Below are 24376 nucleotides of genomic sequence, written 5' to 3'. Positions count from 1 at the left end.
CTTCTTTGTTTAACAAATAGCAAGCTAACCCAGGGATCAAACACAATCTTTTAGAAAGACGAATCTAATGATTTTTAATAGAAAAACACATTTATATCTATGGGGATTTTTGTGGATAAATCATTTGATAAGTTTTACTAAAGCATTCTGATCGACCTCCCGTTGTTTTACAAAAGGTCCATTTGATATCTTGAGTTGTGTCTATAATGATTAACACCTTCATATTACAGTAAGTAGCAGTCTGATTTTATTTGTAGGAGAACAGACTTACAGGAATATAAATCAAATACAATACAGCAGCATATATTTATACATTTGCTCAGGTTTGTTGAATGTTGCTAAATCTGCTAATAACTAAAAAATAATGTAAATGATGAAACACCTTGCAATTATCCTCAGACAATTCGTTGCTGCTATTTCTCTTTTCCATGCACAGTATGGCACACAGAGTTACACAACAGAAAGGTTGAGTTAATTGTTCACCATTTTAACAGGTTGCTGGTGTGATTTCTATATTGTCAGCACCTGTTAACTACAGGTGAGTTTAATTACAAATTTCAAGAGCATCACATACATGGAATGCAATTATTTCTTATAATTTTGAGACGGTGCCAATCATTTTGTCCAGTCCATTTTTGGAGTTTTGCATGGAATGTGTCAGATTTGGCTTTTTTTTCTCTCCACTTTTCTGTGTCATACCAATACAAACAAAAGAAATAAACATGAAAATGCCTAAACATTTGTGACATTTATTTGTGTGAAAATACATCAGATATATATAGAAATGTGTATTTATGAATAAATAGAACATTTTCTGCTATGTGAAGAACACTGGAATGGGAAATATTCATATTTTCATGTTGGGTTAGCGCACGTGAGAATATGTTATAATGTTTGTGCACGAGTAGGGTGTTTTTTTCAATTTTTTCTGCTCCATTGACTTCTATGGGGGAATCGGTTATCGCGCGCATATTATTCTAAGTTCAGCTTTTTATGCGCATCAGGTTAGCATGCAAGCGAAAACAGTTTAGTTTCAACTAATATTGCAAGCGCAACCCAACACACGCAAACAGCTTACTTCTAGCGCAGTTAATGCTTGAGCGGGAGCGTTAGTGTTCTATTTGTAATCTTGCCCAAAGTGGGGTGTTTAAAGTCTTATTGATTAGAGGATAATGGTAGCATTTGGTTATCGTTATGGTTGTGATTGAGATCATGTTATATATAAGAAAAGTATACAGAAAGGAGATACATTTGGGGGAGTCTAGATGTGGATATCGGAGTGTGGCTTTGAGGGATCATGTTGTGCAGAGGAGTAGTATATAAAATGGGAGAGATTTTAAGATATTCAGGTGTGTAAAAAGAGTGTGCTATTGAGTGTGCTAGATATAGAGGGAAGTTTGTGGTGTTCATTTGTATAAAGGGCTGGTGGGATATTTTGACATCTCCCTATGTATAGGGGAAGCAGTTTTAGGAAATCTGACTAAATAAATTATACTGATTTTAGTGTATCTCCCAGGGTACAGGACATTAGGTGTGACAAAGTGGGGCTTACAAATGTACGGCTACTACTGAGTTGCGTATTATATGTGCATCTATGTCATTATGTTTATTAAAGGGATAGTAAACTCCAAAATTTTCTTTTATGAATCAAATAGAACATACAATTTTAAAAAACTTTCCAATTTACTTCTATTATCAAATTTGCTTCATTTATCCATTGCTAATGCTATAGGGACAGCATTGCACTACTAGCATACAGCTGAACACATCTAGTTATCCAATCACAAGAGACAAATGTGTGCAGGCACCAATTAGCAGCAGCTCCCACTAGTGTAGGATATGTGCGTATTCATTTTTAACAAGGGATATTAAGAGAATAACGCACTTTTAAAAATATCAGTGAATTTAAAAAGTGTCTTAAAATTACACACTCCATCTGAATCATGCAAGTTTAATTTTGACTTTCCTATCCCTTTAACTTTAATTTACTTGGTGTGCACTAAATTCCTGAGCATGTATGCGTTCTAAAAATATATTGGCAATGGGTCTATCAAAATGTTACAATTCTGTCTAAATTATATCCTGATCTGGTCAAATCACATTTACACTTTAACTCTTGTTTTTGGCTTTGACTTGTTCTGCAATTTTTTATTATTATTATTATTAATTAATATTTACCAAGTTAAAGAACTTATTTATGTCAAATTTTCAAATTTGGATGTTATCCCAAATATTATGCAGAGTATGTAAATGCTGTAGGGGAAATCTATTTAGTAGCTTCCATAATAGTATGGCTGGGAATATCATGAGCAGTCTGAAGATTTAAATGGACAATGTACTCAGGCAGGAAACTGATATGAGTTCTTTGTATTCAAATTTGCTGCTGGAACACAATTTCAGACTGCCTTGTCTCCCTCTGTTTTGCACCTCCTATTGGAAGGCTGATTTCTTCTGCAGTATAGGTATTTTCAGTATATGCATAATTTTTAAAAGGTAATGTAAAAATACAGGGAATTAGCTGTTTGAACTAAACTGTTCTCTTTTATTTTGTTCCAAATGATCAATTTCACCTGTACATTGGTTCCATTCTCCCTTTAACATTTTAAGGTCCATCAATAACATAATAAATAATTGTCAGTAAGTTGATCATGTGTTTAACTCTTTAGCCAATGCTTCTTTCACTGGTATATTTGATTAATGGTTTCAAATGTAAAGTGTCTAAATTATTCAGGGCTTCTTGCTTTTAACATAATCCCTTTAAATTTTAAGATGTTTTTAATAACATATGATATTAACTTTATCAATATAAAATACATAACTACATTGTGGTAGGTCCTTAGGTACAAAAAAAAATTAAGGATACACTTTAAACTATATAAACTTTACAGTATATGAAGGATGGGCTACACATGCATGCCTGGTTGTGCTGAAAACATTCTCTTGCATCAAATAAAACACTCGCTATTTTTCATGCATCATCATAGGTTTTTATTAAATAATCTAGTCCATGAAAGGATTTGTTCAAGTCCTGAGCAGCTGAGAAAACTTTGATCACCAGTATATAACACTAAGCAACATCCCTCCCTCCTGCTGTCACTGTCTGTCTCCCCTCCCTCCTCCCCCAGTGTCTCCAGCAGTCAGTGAGAGCTGCAGGCGCTGCTAGGAAGGGGAGTGTGCGGACTCAGGGCTGCAGCCTGCCCTCTGCCTATTTTAGTCACATATCCACGTTAACTGTGCAGCTTCTCCCCAAAACTGGTAAACTTTCCCGGGACTCCTGAGTGACCAGTGTTGCACAGACAGGTACGTGGGTATCCAGAACTAGAGGGTGCAGGTGCTGGGGAAGGGACCCCGGTTCTGGTTTCCTTGCAGAACCGAGCTGGGTAGAAGAGACAAGTGTCCTGTAGAGGGAGATGGGAAACGCTCAGCTACTTACACTAAACTTGTGCAGCAGGAGGTTACTGTGAGCTTGTGTCCTGTAGCAGGTGCCTTTACTCTTCACCTGATCTGCACTAATCATAAGGCTGTTATAACGTGTACTGAATTGTCACCCTGAACTGCTTATCCTTGTCTAATGGTCAGTGAACATTTTATTTTGTTTAACAAATTGTATTACTTTAAACAATAAAACTGTTATATATTTAAACATCAGCATAAATATTTTTGAGCAGGCAAATGTCACACATCTCATACACAAGGGAACAGACCTATATTGTTTCCACACAGGGAGAAGAGGCATAATACAATTACTGAAGGTGATGTATGTGTATTTGTGTTATGTGTGTTTATATGTGATATGTATGTGTTATGTTTGTTTATATGTGATATGTATGTGTTATGTATTTATATGATATGTGTGTGTTGTGTTATGTGTTTGTATTATATGTGTTGATATGTGTTTGTGTGTTTATATGTGGTGTGTGATATGTGTGTTTATATGTGATATGTGTGTTTAGATGTGATGTATGTTTGTTATGCGTGTGCTTGTATATGTGTTTATATGTGGTGTGTGTGTATGTGTTATGTGTTTATATGTGATATGTCTGTTTATATGTGGTGTGTGTGTAAGTGTTATGTGTGTTTATATGTGGTGTGTGTGTATATGTTATGTGTTTATATGTGATATGTCTGTTTATATGTGGTGTATGTGTTATGTGTATGTTGTTTGTTATATGTGTGTGTTTATTGAAACAGTACTGACGAGTTGGGAAACAGGTCAAGTGCATTAAAGGGCCACGTTATAGATGGATAACCTTGTGTTAAACCCAGGGTGATTTTTATAACAAAATATTTGAGAATGCTAAAAGAGAAAGCTAAAAAGCTAAATATCAAGGGTTGTGGACTTTATTTTGACTACCCATTCTTACATTTATGTATTTATTTTAACCTAATTCTCTCATTTCTAAACTTCTCGCCCTGGGCAGAGCACTGTACATGTAAACAGCTACTGCTTTGCAAATTCAGGGTTGCTGGTGCTACAAAAAGGGATGAGAGGTCTAGGCATCCCCTAGGAATAGCAACTGATTAGATTGTATTATATATAACAATGGAAATACAGCTCATTTCTTCTTGTGATATAAATACCAGGAGGTTTTGTTGCAGTAGTTCAGATGATTGAACATTGATGTGCAAAAGAATATATACAGAATGTCATCTACTCATATTGATTATTTGATAGTTAATGGAGAGTTTCCATTACAACAAATGAATGAGTGTGTTAGAGAACACCAGAGGAGTGTGGCTTTGCTAAATATTTAATAGTGTCTGGGATATGATCTTCCACAAAGTTTATACTCATAACTGGTATAGTATGTAGAAATAATAAACAATATTAATCTGAAAATCAGATGGAACACAGCAACCCAGTTTTAAAATAAATACATTAAGTCAAAATATGAGCATTTGAATTAATTTACCACCTATAAACATGCATAGTTATTTACTTCTGTGATTATGAATTAGTAATTATTAAGTGCCATCAATTTAATACAAATAAACATGTATTTAATGATATACATTACTGCAAAAGCAGATGGAAGTGATGCATTTTTAATAAAGTTTGATCATTTTATAGTTATTAAACTATAGTTTGAAATATTTTGCAATGAAAGATTTATGTACATATTTTTGGAGCTACTAATATGCTCATGAATTTGTTAGTTTTGCTCTTTGATGTCAGTATTATAATTTCTCAGCTGGAGGACCAACAAAGATATTTTAACATTATCTTTCCTTTCATGTACTCTTTAGCTTTACTGATAATCATTTTTGCAATACATATAATGCAATGGGTAACAGACAGCAAAAAAAAATGTGTCTCTTGATTAGTTATGTAGGGAAGATATCCCTAGAAAGCTGCTTACTATATCTAAGAGTATTTTTGTAAAAATGTTTTGATTTGCTTTATTTTTAATAACATTATGCTGATTTTTAGACCCCTAACCAAGCCGTAAAGTTTTAAATGTATACTGATGTCTTCAGATTTCTGCTAGCTCCTGTTTTGCATATGCAGGGATTGGGGGAGGGGAGTGTCTGCTCTTTCTGCTTTCCAAGCCCATTTTAGTGAGTGTCCCAGCCAAACCTCATCAACAGTGCTAAATTGGGAGCTTCTAAGTAAGTTTTTAAAAAGTTTTAGACTGGATTTTTATATATCAGTATCTGTGTATATTCTTCTTTATAGTAGTGTTTATTACATACACATGACAATGGGTGTATACTATCATTATAATATAACTGCTAGTACATATACACATGTTATATTAATATCAGGAAACGTAAACATGAAGTAATGGCAAAATGTGGACTTGCCATGTTTAAATATGGAGGCAAACGTACAAAGTGATGGTATGCGTAATGCTCACTTTCTGAAGATAAATAATTACTTCATTAAAGGGACACTAAAGTCAGATTAAACTTGCATGTTGCAGATAGAGCACACATGATACCGGAGGCCAGAAAATGTAACTTCGTTTTGAAATTTGTCAGAAAATTTTTTTACTGCTTATTTAAAATGCTGAGGAAGTGCCTTGTCTTTAGTAAGTACTTGTTGGTTATGCAGCTCTACTCTACTGAGCCTCTCCTGATAAGTTGTATCATTTCTGTGCAAAAGAGGGCTCCCAAAATGGTACATGATCTAAAAAAGAAAACTTACCACAAGAGATTTAATGACCTACATATGTATAGCTTAGAAGAGAGAAGGGAAAGAGGTGATATGACAGTAACTTTCATGTATATTAAGGGGCTTAGTAAAGCTGAGGCTGTGAGTATTTTGTGTAATAAGAAAAATTCAAGGACAAGGGGTCATGATCTCAAGCTGAAGGGTAGTAGAGTCAGTAGTAATTTGCGGAAGTGCTTCTTACAGAAAGGGTGATTGATTCATGTGTGGAATAAACTTCCACTTGAAGTGGTAATGATAAACAATGTGGGGGACTTTAAGAATGCCTGGGACAAGCATAAGGCTATCCTACGAACTAGATAAGTTTATACTTTTAGGAAATATTGGTGAGACTTGCTGGCCCTATGGCTCTTATCTGTCGTCAAAATCAGTTTCCATGTTTCTATGTATTTAATGGACTTTTAATGGATGAAGAAGGTGTATAATTAAAGGGACATGAAAGCCAAACTTTTTCTTTCACGATTCATATAGAGAATACAATTTTAAACAACTTTCCAGTTTACTTCTATTGTCTAAATTGCTTCATTGTCTTTCTATCCTCTATTGAAGAAACAGCAATAAACATTGGTGAGTCAATAACATGAGGCATATATGAGCATCCACCAATCAGCTGCTATTGAGTCTACCTAGGTATTCATTTCAACAAAGCACCTCAAGAGATCAAAACAAATTAGGTGATAGAAGTAAATTGCAAAGATGTTTAAAATTGTATGCTCGTTCTGAAACACAAAATAAAAAGTTTGGGGTTTATGTCCCTTTAATCATACCACCACCAGTCCAGATAAATGCTATGAAATATACAAAAGATACAGGTAAACCTTACTTTACAGAGCTTCACTTTACAGCGCTTCGCTAAAACAGCGCTTTGTGGAGCTGAAGTTCAACCTCCAAGGATTTTGAAACAGTGCTGTAGTCATCGTGAGATTGCGAGAAAAGTGACTGGCACCATGTTGCTATGCTTAGTTCACTCTGTTTACAGCATTACAGTGTAATCTGTGTCTCAGTGTTATAGTCTGGCAAATTTTACTACAGTAATTGTCACTATTTTACAGGTACAGTATTTATTGATTAATGTGCTGTGCTAGTGTTAAACTAAATGTAGCACTATTGCACCCCTAATATATGTTAGTTCAAACATGTTTTTAAGTTTTTAAACACACTGGCAAGTGAAAATAAAGCTAAAACTGCCTTGTTTCACTTTAAGGCGGTTTTCACTTTACAGCGGGGCTCCGGTCCCTAACCCGCTGTATGAGCGGGGTATACCTGTACAAAAGGATTGGTGGCTAAAAAATTGGACAGACAGGATTTGAAATACTTTTCTCTTTTTTTTAGTTTTTTATTCAAATGAATATAGTTTTTTTTTTTTCTATGAAAATAGGGTGTTGTTTTTAAAGTAAGATTTTTTTTTTTTTTTTAAATATTAAGGTTTTGACCCTTGTTCATAGTTTCTAGGATAAAATTAGTGGAATGTTGAACTTTCCATTAAGTATCATCTTTTGCAATACACACAGTTCAAACACTAAACTATTTGTGGAAGATAAACAAGGGGCACCAACATAGTGTGAATCGTTAAAACAACAAATATAAAAGTGATGTGCAAAAAACTACTCACAAGGAAAGTGGCACCTTAAATGAATAAGGTGCGATAAAGCAGGCTGACATTCAAATTGATGCCTGATGCCTGATGAAACGGTCTGGAATAGACTGAGAAACGCGTTGCAAAATAAATACTGTTTGTTTTATACCACGACCCGGTATTTTTGCTTCTTTCCACGATCCACTTGTTTTTGAAACAGGACTTTTACCACAGAACTTTTCATACACTGACACTGTCAGTTTTGGAGAAAAGTCTCGGTGGCGTGAGTGCAGCAGGAGAACACCTATCAGCTTGCAGCTCACCTGGTCCGGCAATTGGCCCTAAAAAATGTGGGTGCTAATTTCTAGACGCCTATCTGGATTCCACAGGTCCTCTGGGTGAGACCTCCAGCGTACTGACTGCTGGAATTTGAATGTCAGCCTGCTTTATCGCACCTTATTCATTTAAGGTGCCACTTTCCTTGTGAGTAGTTTTTTGCACATCACTTTTATATTTGTTGTTTTAACGATTCACACTATGTTGGCGCCCCTTGTTTATCTTCCATTCTAGACACCCTGACCCATCGCACCGTGGGACACAAGAGGAGCACGCCAAACACCTGAACACATCACCGTTCACATATTAGGATTGGACACTTATTTTTTACATCACAGCATTTTTTGGGACATTGATAAGTACTTTTTATATATTTTACTCATCACCACAAATAACACAATTTATGCTTACCTGATAAATGTATTTCTCTTGTGGTGTATCCAGTCCACGGATCATCCATTACTTGTGGGATATTCTCATTCCCAATAGGAAGTTGCAAGAGGACACCCACAGCAGAGCTGTAATATAGCTCCTCCCCTAACTGTCATAGCCAGTCATTCGACCGAAAACAAGCAGAGAAAGGAGGAACCATAGGGTGTAGTGGTTACTGTAGTTTAAATTTAAAAATGACCTGCCTTAAAATGACAGGGAGGGCCGTGGACCGGATACACCACAAGAGAAATAAATTTATCATGTAAGCATAAATTGTGTTTTCTCTTGTAAGGTGTATCCAGTCCACGGATCATCCATTACTTGTGGGATACCAATACCAAAGCTAAAGTACACGGATGAAGGGAGGGACAAGGCAGGAACTTAAATGGAAGGAACCACTGCCTGTAAAACCTGTCTCCCAAATATAGCCTCCGAAGAAGCAAAAGTATCAAATTTTTAAAATTTTGAAAAAGTATGAAGCGAAGACCAAGTCGCCGCCTTGCAAATCTGTTCAACAGAAGCCTCATTTTTAAAGGCCCAAGTGGAAGCCACAGCTCTAGTGGAATGAGCTCTAATCCTTTCAGGAGGCTGCTGTCCAGCAGTCTCATAGGCTAAGCGGATTAAGCTTCTTAGCCAAAAAGAAAAAGAGGTTGCCAAAGCCTTTTGACCTCTCCTCTGTCCAGAGTAGACAACAAACAAAGCAGATGTTTGACGAAAATCTTTAGTAGCTTGTAAGTAAAACTTTAAAGCACAGACCACGTCCAGATTGTGTAACACAAGGATGGAACCACAATCTCTTGATTGATATTCTTGTAAGATACAACCTTAGGTAAGAACTCAGGTTTGGTACGCAGGACTACCTTATCCGTATGAAAAATCAGATAAGGAGAATCACATTGTAAGGCAGATAGCTCAGAGACTCTACGAGCCAAGGAAATAGCTACCAAAAAAAAAAAAAAAAAAATTTCCAAGATAAAAGTTTGATATCTATGGAATGAAGAGGTTCAAACGGAACTCCTTGAAGAACCTTAAGAACCAAGTTTAAGCTCCATGGTGTAGCAACAGGTTTAAACACAGGCTTGATTCAAACTAAAGCCTGACAAAATGCCTGAACGTCTGGAACATCTGCCAGACGCTAGTGCAAAAGAATAGACAGAGCAAAAATCTGTCCCTTTAAGAAACTAGCTAACAATCCTTTTTCCAAACCTTCTTGGAGAAAAGATAAAATCCTAGGAATCCTGACCTTACTCCATGAGTAACCCTTGGATTCACACCAATAAAGATATCTACGCCATACCTTATGGTAAATTTTCCTGGTGACAGGCTTTCGTGCCTGTATTAAGGTATCAATAACTGACTTGGAGAATCCACACTTTGATAAAATCAAGCATTCAATCTCCAGGCAGTCAGCCTCAGAGAAATTAGATTTGGATGGTTGAAAGGACCTTGAAGTAGAAGGTCCTGTCTCAGAGGCAGAGACCATGGTGGAAAGGATGACATGTCCACTAGATCTGCATACCAGGTCCTGCGTGGCCACGCAGGTGCTATCAGAATCACTGATGCTCTCTCCTGCTTGATCTTGGCAATCAGTCGAGGGAGCAGAGGAAACGGTGGAAACACATAAGCCAGGTTGAAAGACCAGGGCACTGCTAGAGTATCTATCAGTGTCACCTTGGGATCCCTGGACCTGGATCCGTAACACGGAAGCTTGGCGTTCTGGTGAGACGCCATGAGATCCAGTTCTGGTTTGCCCCAACGGAGAATCAGTTGTGCAAATACCTCCGGATGGAGTTCCCACTCTCCCGGATGAAAAGTCAGACGACTTAGAAAATCCGCCTCCCAGTGCTCTACACCTGGGATATGGATAGCTGATAGGTGGCAAGAGTGAATCTCTGCCCAGTGAATTATTTTTGAAACTTCTAACATCTCTAGGGAACTTCTTGTTCCCCCTCGATGGTTGATGTAAGCTACAGTCGTGATGTTGACCGACTGAAATCTGATGTACCTCAGAGTTGCTAACTGAGGCCAAACCTGAAGAGCCTTGAATATCGCTCTTAGTTCCAGAATATTTATTGGAAGGAGAGACTCCTCCTGAGTCCACGATCCCTGAGCCTTCAGGGAGTTCCAGACTGCACCCCAACCTAGAAGGCTGGCATTTGTTGTTACAATAGTCCAATCTGGCCTGCGAAGGTCATACCTTTGGACAGATGGACCCGAGATAGCCACCAGGGAAGAGGATCCCTGGTCTCTTGGTCCAGATTCAGTTGAGGGGCCAAATCTGTGTAATCCCCGCTCCACTGACTGAGCCTGCATAGTTGCAGCGGTCTGAGATGAAAGCGTGCAAACGGCACTATGTCCATTGCCGCTACCATTAAGCCGATTACTTCCATACACTGAGCCACCAAAGGGCGCGGAATGGAATGAAGAACCCAACAGGAATTTAGAAGCTTTGATAACCTGGACTCCGTCAAGGTAAATTTTCATTTCTACAGAATCTATCAGAGTCAGTAGAAAGGAAACTCTTGTGAGTGGGGATAGAGAACACTTTTCCTCGTTCACTTTCCACCCATGCAACCTCAGAAATGCCAGTACTACGTCCGTATGAGACTTGGCAATTTGGAAGTTTGACGCCTGTATCAGGATGTCGTCTAAATAAGGGGCTACTGCTATGCCCCGTGGCTTTAGGACCGCCAAAAGCGACCCTAGAACCTTTGTAAAGATTCTTGGGGCTGTAGCTAATCCAAAGGGAAGAGCTACAACTGGTAATGCCTGTCTTGAAAGGCAAACCTGAGAAACCGATGATGATCTTTGTGTATCGGAATGTGAAGATAAGCATCCTTTAGATCCACTGTAGTCATATATTGACCCTCCTGGTTCAGTGGTAGGATGGTACGAATAGTTTCCATCTTGAACGACGGAACTTTGAGGAATTTGTTTAAGATCTTTAGATCCAAAATCGGTCTGAAGGTTCCCTCTTTTTTGGGAACCACAAACAGATTTGAGTAAAAACCCTGTTCCTGTTCCTCCTTTGGAACTGGATGGATCACTCCCATAACTAGGAGGTCTCGTACACAGTGTAGAATGCCTCACTCTTTATCTGGTTTGCAGATAATTGTGAAAGGTGAAATCTCCCTTTTGGGGGGGAAGCTTTGAAGTCCAGAAGATATCCCTGGGATATAATTTCCAACGCCCAGGGATCCTGAACATCTCTTGCCCACGCCTGGGCGAAGAGTGAAAGTCTGCCCCCTACTAGATCCTTTACCGGATAGGGGGTCGTTCCTTCATGCTGTCTTAGAGGCAGCAGCAGGCTTTTTGACCTGCTTACCTTTTTTCCAGGTCTGGTTTGGTCTCCAGACCGTCTTGGATTGAGAAAAAGTTCCCTCTTGTTTATTATTAGAGGAAGTTGATGCCGCACCTGCCTTGAAGTTTCGAAAGGCACGAAAATTAGACTGTTTGGCCCTAGATTTGGACCTGTCCTGAGGAAGGGCACAACCTTTTCCTCCCGTGATATCAGCAATAATCTCCTTCAAACCAGGCCCGAATAGGGTCTGCCCCTTGAAGGGAATGTTAAGTAGCTTAGATTTTAAAGTCACGTCAGCTGACCATGATTTAAGCCATAGCGCTCTGCGCGCCTGTATAACAAAACCAGAATTCTTAGCCGTTACTTTATTCAAATGAACAATGGCATCAGAAATAAAATAATTGGCTAGCTTAAGTGCTCTAAGTTTGCCAAGTATGTCATCCAATGGAGTCTCTACCTGTAAAGCCTCTTCCAGAGACTCAAACCAGTACACCGCAGCAGCAGTGACAGGGGCAATGCATGCAATGGTCTGTAGGATAAAACCTTGTTGAATAAATATTTTCTTAAGGTAACCTTCTAATTTTTTATCCATTGGCTCTAAAAAAGCACAACTGTCCTCGACAGGGATAGTAGTACGCTTTGCTAGAGTAGAAACTGCTCCCTCCACCTTAGGGACTGTCTGCCATAAGTCCCGTGTGGTGGCGTCTATTGGAAAACATTTTTCTAAAAATAGGAGGGGAAGAGAACGGCACACCTGGTCTATCCCATTCCTTATTAATAATTTCTGTAAACCTTATAGGTATTGGAAAAACATCAGTACACACCGGCACTGCAAAGCATTTATCCAGTCTACAAAATTTCTCTGGCACTGCAATGGTATCACAGTCATTCAGAGCAGCTAAAACCTCCCTAAGTAACACGCGGAGGTGTTCAAGCTTAAATTTAAATGTAGAAATATTAGAATCAGGTATCTTTCCTGAGTCATTAACATCACCCACTGACTGAAGCTCTCCTTCCTCAGCTTCTGCATATTGTGAGGCAGTATCAGACATGGTTCTTAAAGCGTCAGTATGCTCTGCATTTTGTCTCACCCCAGAGCTATCTCGCTAACCTCTAAGTTCAGGTAGTCTGGCTAATACCGCTGACAGTGTATTATCCATGACTGCCGCCATGTTTTGTAAAGTAAACGCTATGGGCGCCCTAGATGTACTTGGCGCCATTTGAGCGTGAGTCCCTTGGGCGGGAGTCAAAGGGTCTGACATGTGGGGAGAGTTAGTCGGCATAACTTTCCCCTCGTCAGATTCCTCTGGTGATAATTTTTTTTAAAAACAGAATATGATCTTTATTGCATAAAATGAAATCAGTACATTTGGTACACATTCTATAAGGGGGTTCCACCATGGCTTTTAAACATAATGAACAAGGAGTTTCTTCTATGTCAGACATGTTTATACAGACTAGCAATGAGACTAGCAAGCTTGGAAAACACTTTACATCAAGTTAACAAGCAAATATAAAAAACGGTACTGTGCCTTTAAGAGAAACAAATTTTGTCAGAATTTGAAAAACAGTTAAAAAATGCAATAAATCAAACGAAATTATTACAGTGTATGTAATAGGCTAGCAGAGCATTGCATCCACTTGCAAATGGATGATTAACCCCTTAGTTCAAAAAAACTGATCAAAAAAACGAAATAGACGTTTTTTTTTTGTTTTGTTTTGTTTGTTTGTTTTTTTTTTTTTTGTTTTTTTTTAACAGTCACAACCAACTGCCACAGCAAGCTGTGGTCCTACCTTCCCCAATAAACGACTTTGGAAAGCCTTTGAGCCCTTTAGAGATGTCCTATAGCATACTGGACAGAGGGAAGCTGGATGTCACAGTTTGTAATTTTAACTGCACCAACTGTAACTTTTATACTATAACAGTGGAAAGCCTCAGTAAAACGGTTTCTAGTCAAAATTTAAGCCAGCCATGTGGAAAAAACTAGGCCCCAATAAAGTTTTATCACCAATGCATATATAAAAACGATTAAACATGCCAGCAAACGTTTATATTGCAATATCATAAGGGTATTACCCCTGGGAGTAAGCATGATACCAGTCGTTATTAAATCACTGTATTCAGGCTTAACTTACATTAATCCGGTATCAGCAGCATTTTCTAGTGTTTTCCATCTCTAGAAAAAATTATAACTGCACATACCTGATAGCAGAATAAACTGCACGCCATTCTCTCGCTGAAGTTACCTCATCTGTGTAATCCCCTCAGACATATGTGAGAATAGCAATGGATCTTAGTTACAACCTGCTAAGATCATAGAAACCTCAGGCAGATTCTTCTTCTATTTACTGCCTGAGATAAAATAGCACAACTCCGGTACTATTTAAAAATAACAAACTTTTGATTGAAGAAAATAAACTAACTATATTTAACCACTCTCTCCTACAACATCCTAGCTTGTTGAGAGTTGCAAGAGAATGACTGGCTATGACAGTTAGGGGAGGAGCTATATTACAGCTCTGCTGTGGGTGTCCTCTTGCAACTTCCTGTTGGGAATGAGAATATCCCACAAGTAATGGATGATCCATGGACTGGATACACCTTACAAGAGAAATCATTGTTTATCTGTGATATCTGATCATTTCAATGTATCACTAATATTATACACAAATTGTCCTGAGCACTTGTTTTACTCACAACTTATTTTTGTTATTATTATTAATTTTTCACACATACCAAACACTGTGCTGTTTATATTTATTTATGCATACGGGTACAAAACCAATCATAAAGTGTTAGGTCCTACTTTGAGAACCTGTGTTCCAAGCGCATCCTCTTAGGTTTTTCCTCCTCAGGAATTTCTTTTTATACTAAACTATTTGTAACTACAATATTTTCCTAGAAAACATTTCTAATATTTAATCAGTAAAACAAATAGCTTCATTAAAAATTTAAATTTGTAGGTACAGTGAAAACATTTAATTATGTGCAAAAAGAAAATCAAGCACTATACAAATAGTTAATTTATGGCAATAAATGGTTTACAAATTCCATTGTCATTTTTGTTCTATTATTTGTGACATTTTGGCATAGCTAAAACCATTTAGATCATGCTCCAGAACCTTTGTTGGATTTTATTTCTTATTTTGTCACTTCTGCAAATCTGATTTATGTCTTTGACACAGTTGAGTGTTTAATGTGTACTGTACATTCATCAAGTGCCAGAAAAAAGAACAGATACTACTTCCCATGTTCTAAAGAAACTATGATGATCTATCTATACAGTGGGTATTAAAAAGAATCACCCCTTGAATATAATCACAAGTTGTGTTGCTTTGCAGCCTGAAATAAAGATAGACACCGTTTTTGTTTATCCAGTTGTAATTACTGAGTGCAACTTATAACATCCAAGTGAAAGATATAACACCAATATGTCAGGCAGAAATAAAGACAATTCAAAAATAGAATCACTGAGTTGTAAAAAGGATCACCCCCTTGTGTCTGTATTTTGTTGAACCACCATTTGCTTTAATTACAGCCTTTAGTCTGTTAAGATATGTCTCTACTAATTTTGCACATCTAGACTGGGCAATATTTGCCCACTCTTCTTTGCAGAACTGCTCCAGTGTTGTTACATTTGATGGTGACCGTTTGTGGACTGCAGTCTTCAAGTCATGCCACAGATATTCAATGGGGTTTAAGTCTGGGCTCTGACTAGGCCATGCAAGGACATTCACATTTTTCTCCTTCAACCACTGTGTGGTCATTTTACTGTGTGCTTTGGGTCATTGTCATTGGAAAGTAAACCTTCTTCCCATTGACAACTTCCTGGCAGAGGACAGCAGATTTACCTTAAAAATTTGACGGTATTTTGCCCCATCCATTATTCCTTCTATCCTGACAAGTGCTCCAGTGCCTGCTGCAGAGAAAGGTCCCTATAACAGGATATTACAACCTCCATGCTTTACTGTAGGTATGGTGTTATTTGAATGGTGAGCTGTATTGGATTTCCTCCAGACATATCGTTTGGTGTTGAGGCCAATAATTCAATTTTAGTATCATCTGACGATAACACCTTTTACCGCTTGGCCTCAGAATCTCCTAGGTGTGTTATGGCAAAGCTCAGTCGGGATTGCATGTGGCCTTTCTTGAGGAGTGGCATTTTTCTTGCAACCCTCCCATACAAGCCATATTTGTTGAGAATTTGTGATATTGTTGTCACATGCACACAATGACCAGTCTTCGTCATACATTTCTGCAACTGCTTTAGAGTTGTTGTGGGCCTCTTGGTAGCCTCTCTGACCAGTTTCCTGCTGGCTCTTTCATCCAGCTTGGAGCGACGTCCAGAGAGGGTCTGTGTTGTACCAAATACCTTCCACTTCTTAATGATAGACTTCACTGTGCTTCAAGGCATTGATAAAGCCTTTGGTATTTTCTTGTATCCATCTCCTGACTTGTGCCTGTCCACAACATTATCCTAGAGATATTTTGACAGTTCCTTGCCACCCATAGTTGATTGTTTGCTTCAGTTGCACTACCAGGGACTGAGATGTTCCAGGAAAGCTCTTGTTATGCTGAGCTAATCAATATGCCAGCAGCTGATCACAGTTGAAGGTCAAATGGCTTTGTGTGTGCCGTTGAGAAGGTGATTAGCTACACCTGATTGAGTTTACAAGTAATTTTAGGAGGGGATTTTGTTTTTGAATTGTCTTTATTTTTGCCTGACATGTCGGTGTTATATCTTTCACTTGGATTTTATAAGTTGCACTGAGTAACTACAACTGAATAAAAAAAAACTCTTTGTCTTTATTTCAGGCTGCAAAGCAACAAAATGTGATTATTTTCAAGGGGGGGGGGGCGTTTTTTTTTCTCAATACCCACTGTATATGTATCTAACCATCTAATGTATCCATCTAATGTATCTATCTAATGGCTGTCTCTATTTTTAGGTATATATTTTTGACTATATTTAGATTTATCAGCAATTTAAAAATATAACTTTGTGTTAGGATTATATATAATGGGATAATGTTGAGGTAATAAGTATAAATCTTTAATCCAAATGGTATACAGGTACAAATCCCCAAATCCAGAATTCTAAAATCTGGAATTATTCTGAATGCAATGTTCTCTTCCAGCATCTTTATTTTTTGGATTTTTATTGTGTTCTAAAATACAAATGCTAATCTATATTTTTTTAAAACAAAAACTACTTTTCTTTCATGTAATTGGCAAGAGTCCATGAGCTACTGACGTATTGATATACAATCCTACCAGGAGGGACAAAGTTTCCCAAACCTCAAAATGCCTATAAATACACCGCTCACCACACCCACAATTCAGTTTTACAAACTTTGCCTCCTATGGAGGTGGTGAAGTAAGTGTGTGCTTAGATTCTACGTTGATATGCGCTTTTCAGTATTTTGAAGCCCGATTCCTCTCAGAGTACAGTGAATGTCAGAGGAATGTGAAGGGAGTATCACCTATTGAATGCAATGGTTTTCCTCACAAAAGATCTATTTCATAGGTTCTCTGTTATAGGTTGTAGAGATTCATCTCCTACCTCCCTTATTCAGATCGACGATATACTCTCATATTCCATTACCTCTACCGATAACTGTTTCAGTACTGGTTTGGCTATCTGCTATATGTGGATGGGTGTCTTTGGTAAGTATGTTTTCATTAATTAAGACACTCTCTGCTATGGTTTGGCACTTTATGTATTAATATAAAGTTCTAAATATATGTATTGTACTTATATTTGCCATGAGTCAGGTTTATGTATATTTCCTTTTGCAGACTGTTTCATATTTGGGAAAAGCATTTTTTAGGAAAATTATTTTTCTTACCTGGGGTATAGTCTTTTTTTTCAATTGACTGTTTTTTCATTAAATTTCGCGGGCAAAATTAGGCTCGCGAGGGCGCAAAATGCCAAAGTATATTGCGTCATTCTTGGCACAAGATTTTTTTGGCGCAAAGTTACGTTCGATGACGCAAATTTCATAATTTCCTTTCACAAGGTTGTGTCTTCAATGATGCAAGTGTGTCATTTCCGGATTTTGTTAGCGACAAAAAAATTTCTGTTCTGTGCGTCATACTTGGCATCAAATATTTTTATTATTTTAAACCCCTTTCCTATATGCCTCTTGCTTTTTTCTCTATCAGAGGGCTATGCTGTTTGCTTTTTTTTTCCCATTCCTGAAACTGCCATATAAGGAAATTGATAATTTTGCTTTATATGTTGTTTTTTCTCTTACATTTGCAAGATGTCTCAATCTGATCCTGTCTCAGAAACCACTGTTGGAACCCTGCTGCCTGATAACAGTTCTACCAAAGCTAAGTGCATTTGTTGTAAATTTGTGGAGATTATATCTCCAGCTGTGGTATGTAATAGTTGTCATGATAAGCTTTTACATGCAGAGAATGTGTCCATCAGTAATAGTACATTGCCTGTTGTTCATTCAAAATCTAATGTACAAGATATACCTGTGAATTTAAAAGATTTTATTGCTGATGCAATTCAGAAGGCTTTGTCTGCCATCCTGCCTTTTAATAAATGTAAAAGGTCTTTTAAAACTTCTCATAAAGTTGATGAAATTTCAAATGACCAACAACATAATGAATTATCCTCCTCTGATGAAGATCTATCTGATACAGAAGATCCTTCCTCAGATGTTGACACTGACAAATTTACTTATTTATTTAAAATGTAGTATATTCGTTCTTTGTTAAAAGAAGTGTTGATTACATTGGATATTGAGGAAACTAGTCCTCTTGATGTTAAAACTAGTAAACATTTAAATTCTGTTTATAAACCTCCTGTGGTCACTCCTGAGGTTTTTCCAGTTCCTGATGCTATTTATGATATGATTTCTAAGGAATGGAATAGGCCTGGTACTTCTTTTATTCCTTCTTCGAGGTTTAAAAAATCGTATCCGTTGCCAGCAGTTAGATTGGAGTTTTGGGAAAAGATCCCCAAAGTTGATGGGGCTATTTCTACTCTTGCTAAACGTACTACTATTCCTATGGAAGATAGTACTTCCTTTAAAGATCTTTTAGATAGGAAACTTGAATCCTATCTAAGGAAAGCCTATTTATATTCTGGTCATCTGCTCAGGCCTGCAATTTCTTTGGCTGATGTTGCAGCTGCATCAACTTTTTGCGCAACAGGAAATGAATACTGATTTGTCTAGCATTGTTCGCTTGCTTCAACATGCTAATCATTTTATTTGTGATGCCATTTTTTATATCATCAAAATTGATGTTAAATTTATGTCTTTAGCTATTTTAGCTAGGAGAACTTTGTGGCTTAAATCTTGAAAATGCTGACATGTTATCTAAGTCTAGATTACTATCTCTTTCTTTCCAAGGTAATAAATTATTTGGTTCTCAGTTGGATTATTTCAACTGTCACTGGGGGGAAGGGAGTTTTTTTGCCTCAGGATAAAAGACTTAAGGCTAAATCTAAAGCTTCTAACCGTTTTCGTTCCTTTCGACAAAATAAGGAACAGAAACCTAATCCTTCCCCCAAAGAATCTGGTTCCAACTGGAAACTTTCTTCAAGTTGGAGTAAATCCAAACCATTTAAGAAATCAAAGCCAGCCCCCAAGTCTGCATGAAGGTATGGCCCTCATTCCAGCTCAGCTGGTAGGGGGCAGATTAAGATTCTTCCCAAACATTTGGGCAAATTGTCTCTCAAGGGTACAGAATAGGATTCAGAGTAAGACCAACTGTGAGAAGATTTTTTTCTCTCACACATCCCAGCAAATCCATTAAAGGCTCAGGCTTTCCTGAAGTGTGTTTCAGACCTGGAGCTTTCAGGGGTAATCATACCAGTTCCGTTTCAGGAACAGGGTCTGGTGTTTTATTCAAATCTATTCATTGTCCCAAAGAAAGAAAATTCATTCAGGCCAGTTCTGGATCTAAACATTTTGAAAAAAAAACTTTCAAAATGATGACTATAAGGACTAATCTGCCTTTTGTTCAGCAAGGGCATTATATGTCCACAATAGACTTACAGGATGCATATATTCATATTCCGATTCATCCAGATTATTATCAGTTTCTGAGATTCTCTTTTCTAGACGAGCATTACCAATTTGTCGCTCTTCCATTTGGCCTAGCGACAAGAATCTTTTCAAAGGTTCTCGGTGCCCTACTGTCTGTAATCAGAGAACGGGGTATTGCGGTGTTTCCTTATTTGGACGATATCTTGGTACTAGCTCAGTCTTTACATTCTGCAGAATCTCACACAAATCAACTAGTGTTGTTTCTTCAAAGACATGGTTGGAGGATCAATTTACCAAAAAGTTCTTTGATTCCTCAGTCAAGGGTCACCTTTTTAGGTTTCCAGATATATTCAGTGTCCATGACTCTGTCTCTAACAGACAAGAGACAATTAAAATTGGTTTCAGCTTGTCGGAACCTTCAATCTCAATCATTCCCTTCAGTAGCTATGTGCATGGAAGTTTTAGGTCTCATGACTGCAGCATCGGACGCGATCCCCTTTGCTCGTTTTCCCATGAGACCTCTCCAGCTTTGTATGCTGAACCAGTGGTGCAGGGATTATACAAAGATATCACAATTAATATCCTTAAATCCCAATGTTCGACTATCTCTGACTTGGTGGTTAGATCACCATTGTATAGTTCTAGGGGCCTCTTTTTTGTTTGTCCAACCTGGACTGTAATCACAACAGATGCAAGTCTTTCAGGTTGGGGAGCTGTCTGGGGATCTCTGACAGCACAAGGGGTTTGGAAATCTCAAGAGGCGAGATTACCAATCAATATTTTGGAACACTGCGATTTTCAGGGCTCTTCAGGTTTGGCCTCTGTTGAAGAGAGAACCGTTCATTTGTTTTCAGACAGACAATATCACAACTGTGGCATATGTCAATCATCAGGGTGGGACTCACAGTCCCCAAGTTATGAAAGAAGTATCTTGGATACTTGCTTGGGCGGAATCCAGCTCCTGTCTAATTTCTGTAGTTCATATCCCAGGTATAGACAATTGGGAAGTGGATTATCTCAGCCGTCAGACTTTACATCAGGGGGAGTGGTCCCTCCATTCGGATGTGTTTTCTCAGATTGTTCAGATGTGGGGTCTTCCAGAAATAGATCTGATGGCTTCTCATCTAAACAAGAAACTTCCCAGGTACCTGTCCAGGTATCCTCAGGCGGAAGCAGTGGATGCGTTGACAGTTCCTTGGTGTTACCAACCTGCTTATATTTTCCCGCCTCTAGTTCTTCTTCCAAGAGTGATCTTCAAAATCATCATGGAACAATCATTTGTGTTGCTGGTAGCTCCAGCATGGCCTCACAGGTTTTGGTATGCGGATCTTGTTCGAATGTCCAGTTGCCAACCTTGGCCACTTCCATTAAGGCTAGACCTTCTGTTTCAAGGTCCGTTTTTCCATCAGGATCTCAAATCATTAAATTTGAAGGTATGGAAATTGAACGCCTAGTGCTTAGTCATAGAGGTTTCTCTGACTCAGTGATTAATATTATGTTACAGGCTCGTAAATCTGTTTCTAGGAATATTTATTATCGAGTTTAGAAGACTTATATTACATGGTGTTCTTCTAATAAATTCTCTTGGCATTCTTTTAGAATGTTACAGTTTCTTCAGGATGGTTTGGATAAAGGTTTGTCTGCAAGTTCCTTGAAGGGACACATCTCTGCTCTTTCTGTTTTATTTCACAGAAAGATTGCTAAGCTTCCTGATATTCACTGTTTTGTACAGGCTTTGGTCCGTATCAAAGTCCAAAAGAGACAGCAGCACTCACCACTTATGCAAAAATTTTCATCTTTATTGGGACTTCAAAGAAAAGGAAGACAACGTTTCGGACCTCTAGTCCTTAGTAATGTCAATGATTGACATGACTAAGGACTAGAGGTCTGAAACGTTGTCTTCCTTTTCTTTGAAGTCCCAATAAAGATGAAAATTTTTGCATAAGTGGTGAATGCTGCTGTCTCTTTTGGACTGTGTTACATTGTTGGGGATTTGTGTGGTACCCCTGCAGCTTGCACCACCCACTATCACTGTGCTGTACCGCATGGACTGTGTTTGGTCCTTATCAAGCCTGTCATTAAATCAATCTCTCCTCCTTGGTTTTGAAGGCTTTACAGGCTCCTCCATTTGAGCCTATGCATTCTTTGGACATTAAACTACTTTCTTGGAAATAATTGTTCCTTTTGGCCATCTCTTCTGCTAGAAGAGTTTCTGAATTATCTGCTCTTTCTTGTGAATCTCCTTTTCGCATTTTTCATCAGGATAAGGCGGTTTTGCGGACTTCAATTAAATTCTTACCTAAGGTTGTGAATTCTAACAACATTAATATTGTTGTCCCTTCTTTGTGTCCTAATCCTAATAATTTTTTGGAGAGATCCTTACATTCTTTGGATGTGGTAAGAGCTTTGAAATATTATGTTGAAGCTACTAAAGATTGCAGGAAGACTTCTAGTCTATTTGTTATGTTTTCTGGTTCTAGGAAAGGTCAGAAAGCTTCTGCCATTTCCTTGGCATCTTGGTTAAAGCTTTTGATTCATCAAGCTTATTTGGAGTCGGGTCAAGCCCCGCCTCAGAGAATTACAGCTCATTCTACTAGATCAGTCTCCACTTCGTGGGCTTTTAAGAATGAAGCTTAAAGGGACAGTCAACCATAGAATTGTTATTGTTTTAAAAGATAGATAATCCCTGTATTACTAATTCCCCAGTTTTGCATAACCAACACAGTTATATTAATGTACTTTTTACCTTTGTGATTACCTTGTATCTAGGAACCTTCTTCCAGCCCCCTGATCACATGACTGTGACTGTTTATTATCTATTGTCTTAAATTTAGAATTGTATTGCGCTAGATCTTAAATAACTTTCTGTGCCTGAACACAGTGTTATCTATATAGCCCACGTGTACTTTCTGTCTCTTTGTGTTGAAAAGAGATTTAAAAAGCATGTGATAAGAGGCAGCCCTCAAAGGCTTAGAAATTAGCATATGAGCCTACCTATGTTTAGTTTAAACTAAGAATACCAAGATAAAAAAGCAAATTTGATGATAAAAGTAAATTGGAAAGTCGATTAAAATTAAAAGTCCTTTCTGAATAATGAAAGTTTAATTTATACTTGACTGTCCCTTTAAGTTGATCAGATTTGCAAAGCAGCAACTTGGTCTTCTTTGCATACATTTAGTAAATTCTACCGTTTTGATGTATTTGCTTCTTCGAATGCAGTTTTTGGTAGAAAAGTTCTTCAGGCAGCTGTTTTAGTTTGATTCTTCTGCTTATGTTTTAAGTTTTTCTTTCATTTATGAGAAAAAAACTTATTTTTTTGGTTGTGGATTTAATTTTTTCAGCGGAAAATGGCTGTTTTTATTTTATCCCTCCCTCTCTAGTGACTCTTGTGTGGAGTTCCACATCTTGGGTATTGCTATCCCATACGTCACTAGCTCATGGACTCTTGCCAATTACATGAAAGAAAACATAATTTATGTAAGAACTAACCTGATAAATTAATTTCTTTCATATTGGCAAGAGTCCATGAGGCCCACCCTTTCTATGGTGGTTATGATTTTTTTGTATAAAGCACAATTATTTCCAAATTCCTTTGTTGATGCTTTTTACTCCTTTCTTTATCACCTAACTACTTGGCTATTCGTTAAACTGAATTGTGGGTGTGGTGAGGAGTGTATTTATAGGCATTTTGAGGTTTGGGAAACTTTGCCCCTCCTGGTAGGATTGTATATCCCATAAGTCACTAGCTCATGGACTCTTTCCAATATGAAATAAATGAATTTATCAGGTAAGTTCTTACATAAATTATGTTTTCTGATTATAGTACTTTCTTTCTGATGGTACCATATAAACAAAAGTATTAAATTTGATATCAAACTACCTTTAGGTTACATGTATAAGCTGTATTATGACATGTAAATATTGCCTAAACGATATAAGATATTGTTGTTTAAACTTGGTTTCATCCCCTCTCTAAGCTGTCCCATTTTACAGATGCAAATATAATCAGATTCAAAAAGTATATTAATATAACCATGTTAGTTATGCAAAACAATGAAAATTCTGGAGTAGACTGTCTCTTTAAAGGGACACTGAACCCAAATTTTTTCTTTCATGATTCAGATAGAGCATGCACTTTTAAGCAACTTTCTAATTTACTTTTATTATCAATTATTCTTCCTTCTCTTGCTATCTTTATTTGAAAAAGAAGGCATCTAAGCTAAGGAGCCAGCAAATGTTTGGTTTCAGAACCATGGACAGCACTGATTTATTGGTGCTGTCCAATCAGCAACGACAACCCAGGTTGTTCACCAAAAATGGGCCGGCATCTAAACTTACATTCTTGCTTTTCAAATAAACATGCCAAGAGAATGAAGAAAAATTGATAATAGGAGTAAATTAGAAAGTTGCTTAAAATTGCATGCTCTATCTGAATCACAAAAGAAAAAATTTGGGTACAGTGTCCCTTTAAGTATTTTACACCCAAAGGAACACTTAAATGTGCTGTCTCTCACTTATTTTTCTTTCACACAATAATTTGTGTTGTCTT

General features: G+C 37.5%; 1 protein-coding gene across 3 annotated transcripts in view; it reads left to right on the top strand.

The window, feature by feature from the left end:
- Positions 1–3104: 3104 nt before the first annotated feature.
- Positions 3105–24376, top strand: part of BVES (blood vessel epicardial substance) — a 180171-nt gene continuing 158899 nt past the window's right edge. Inside the window, exon 1 of one of the 3 annotated variants that reach the window (XM_053710584.1) lies at positions 3105–3255. The gene's annotated coding sequence lies outside the window, so the exon portion shown is untranslated. Of the gene's footprint in view, positions 3301–3732; positions 3753–24376 lie in introns of those variants that run through there. The other 2 variants (XM_053710583.1, XM_053710585.1) reach the window with 2 other exon arrangements.

Source organism: Bombina bombina, chromosome 4 (assembly GCF_027579735.1).
Source record: "Bombina bombina isolate aBomBom1 chromosome 4, aBomBom1.pri, whole genome shotgun sequence".
Taxonomy (NCBI): Eukaryota; Metazoa; Chordata; class Amphibia; order Anura; family Bombinatoridae; genus Bombina; species Bombina bombina.
The sequence above is the reverse complement of the archived record's forward strand: the minus strand, read 5'-3'. Positions and strand labels throughout refer to the sequence as shown.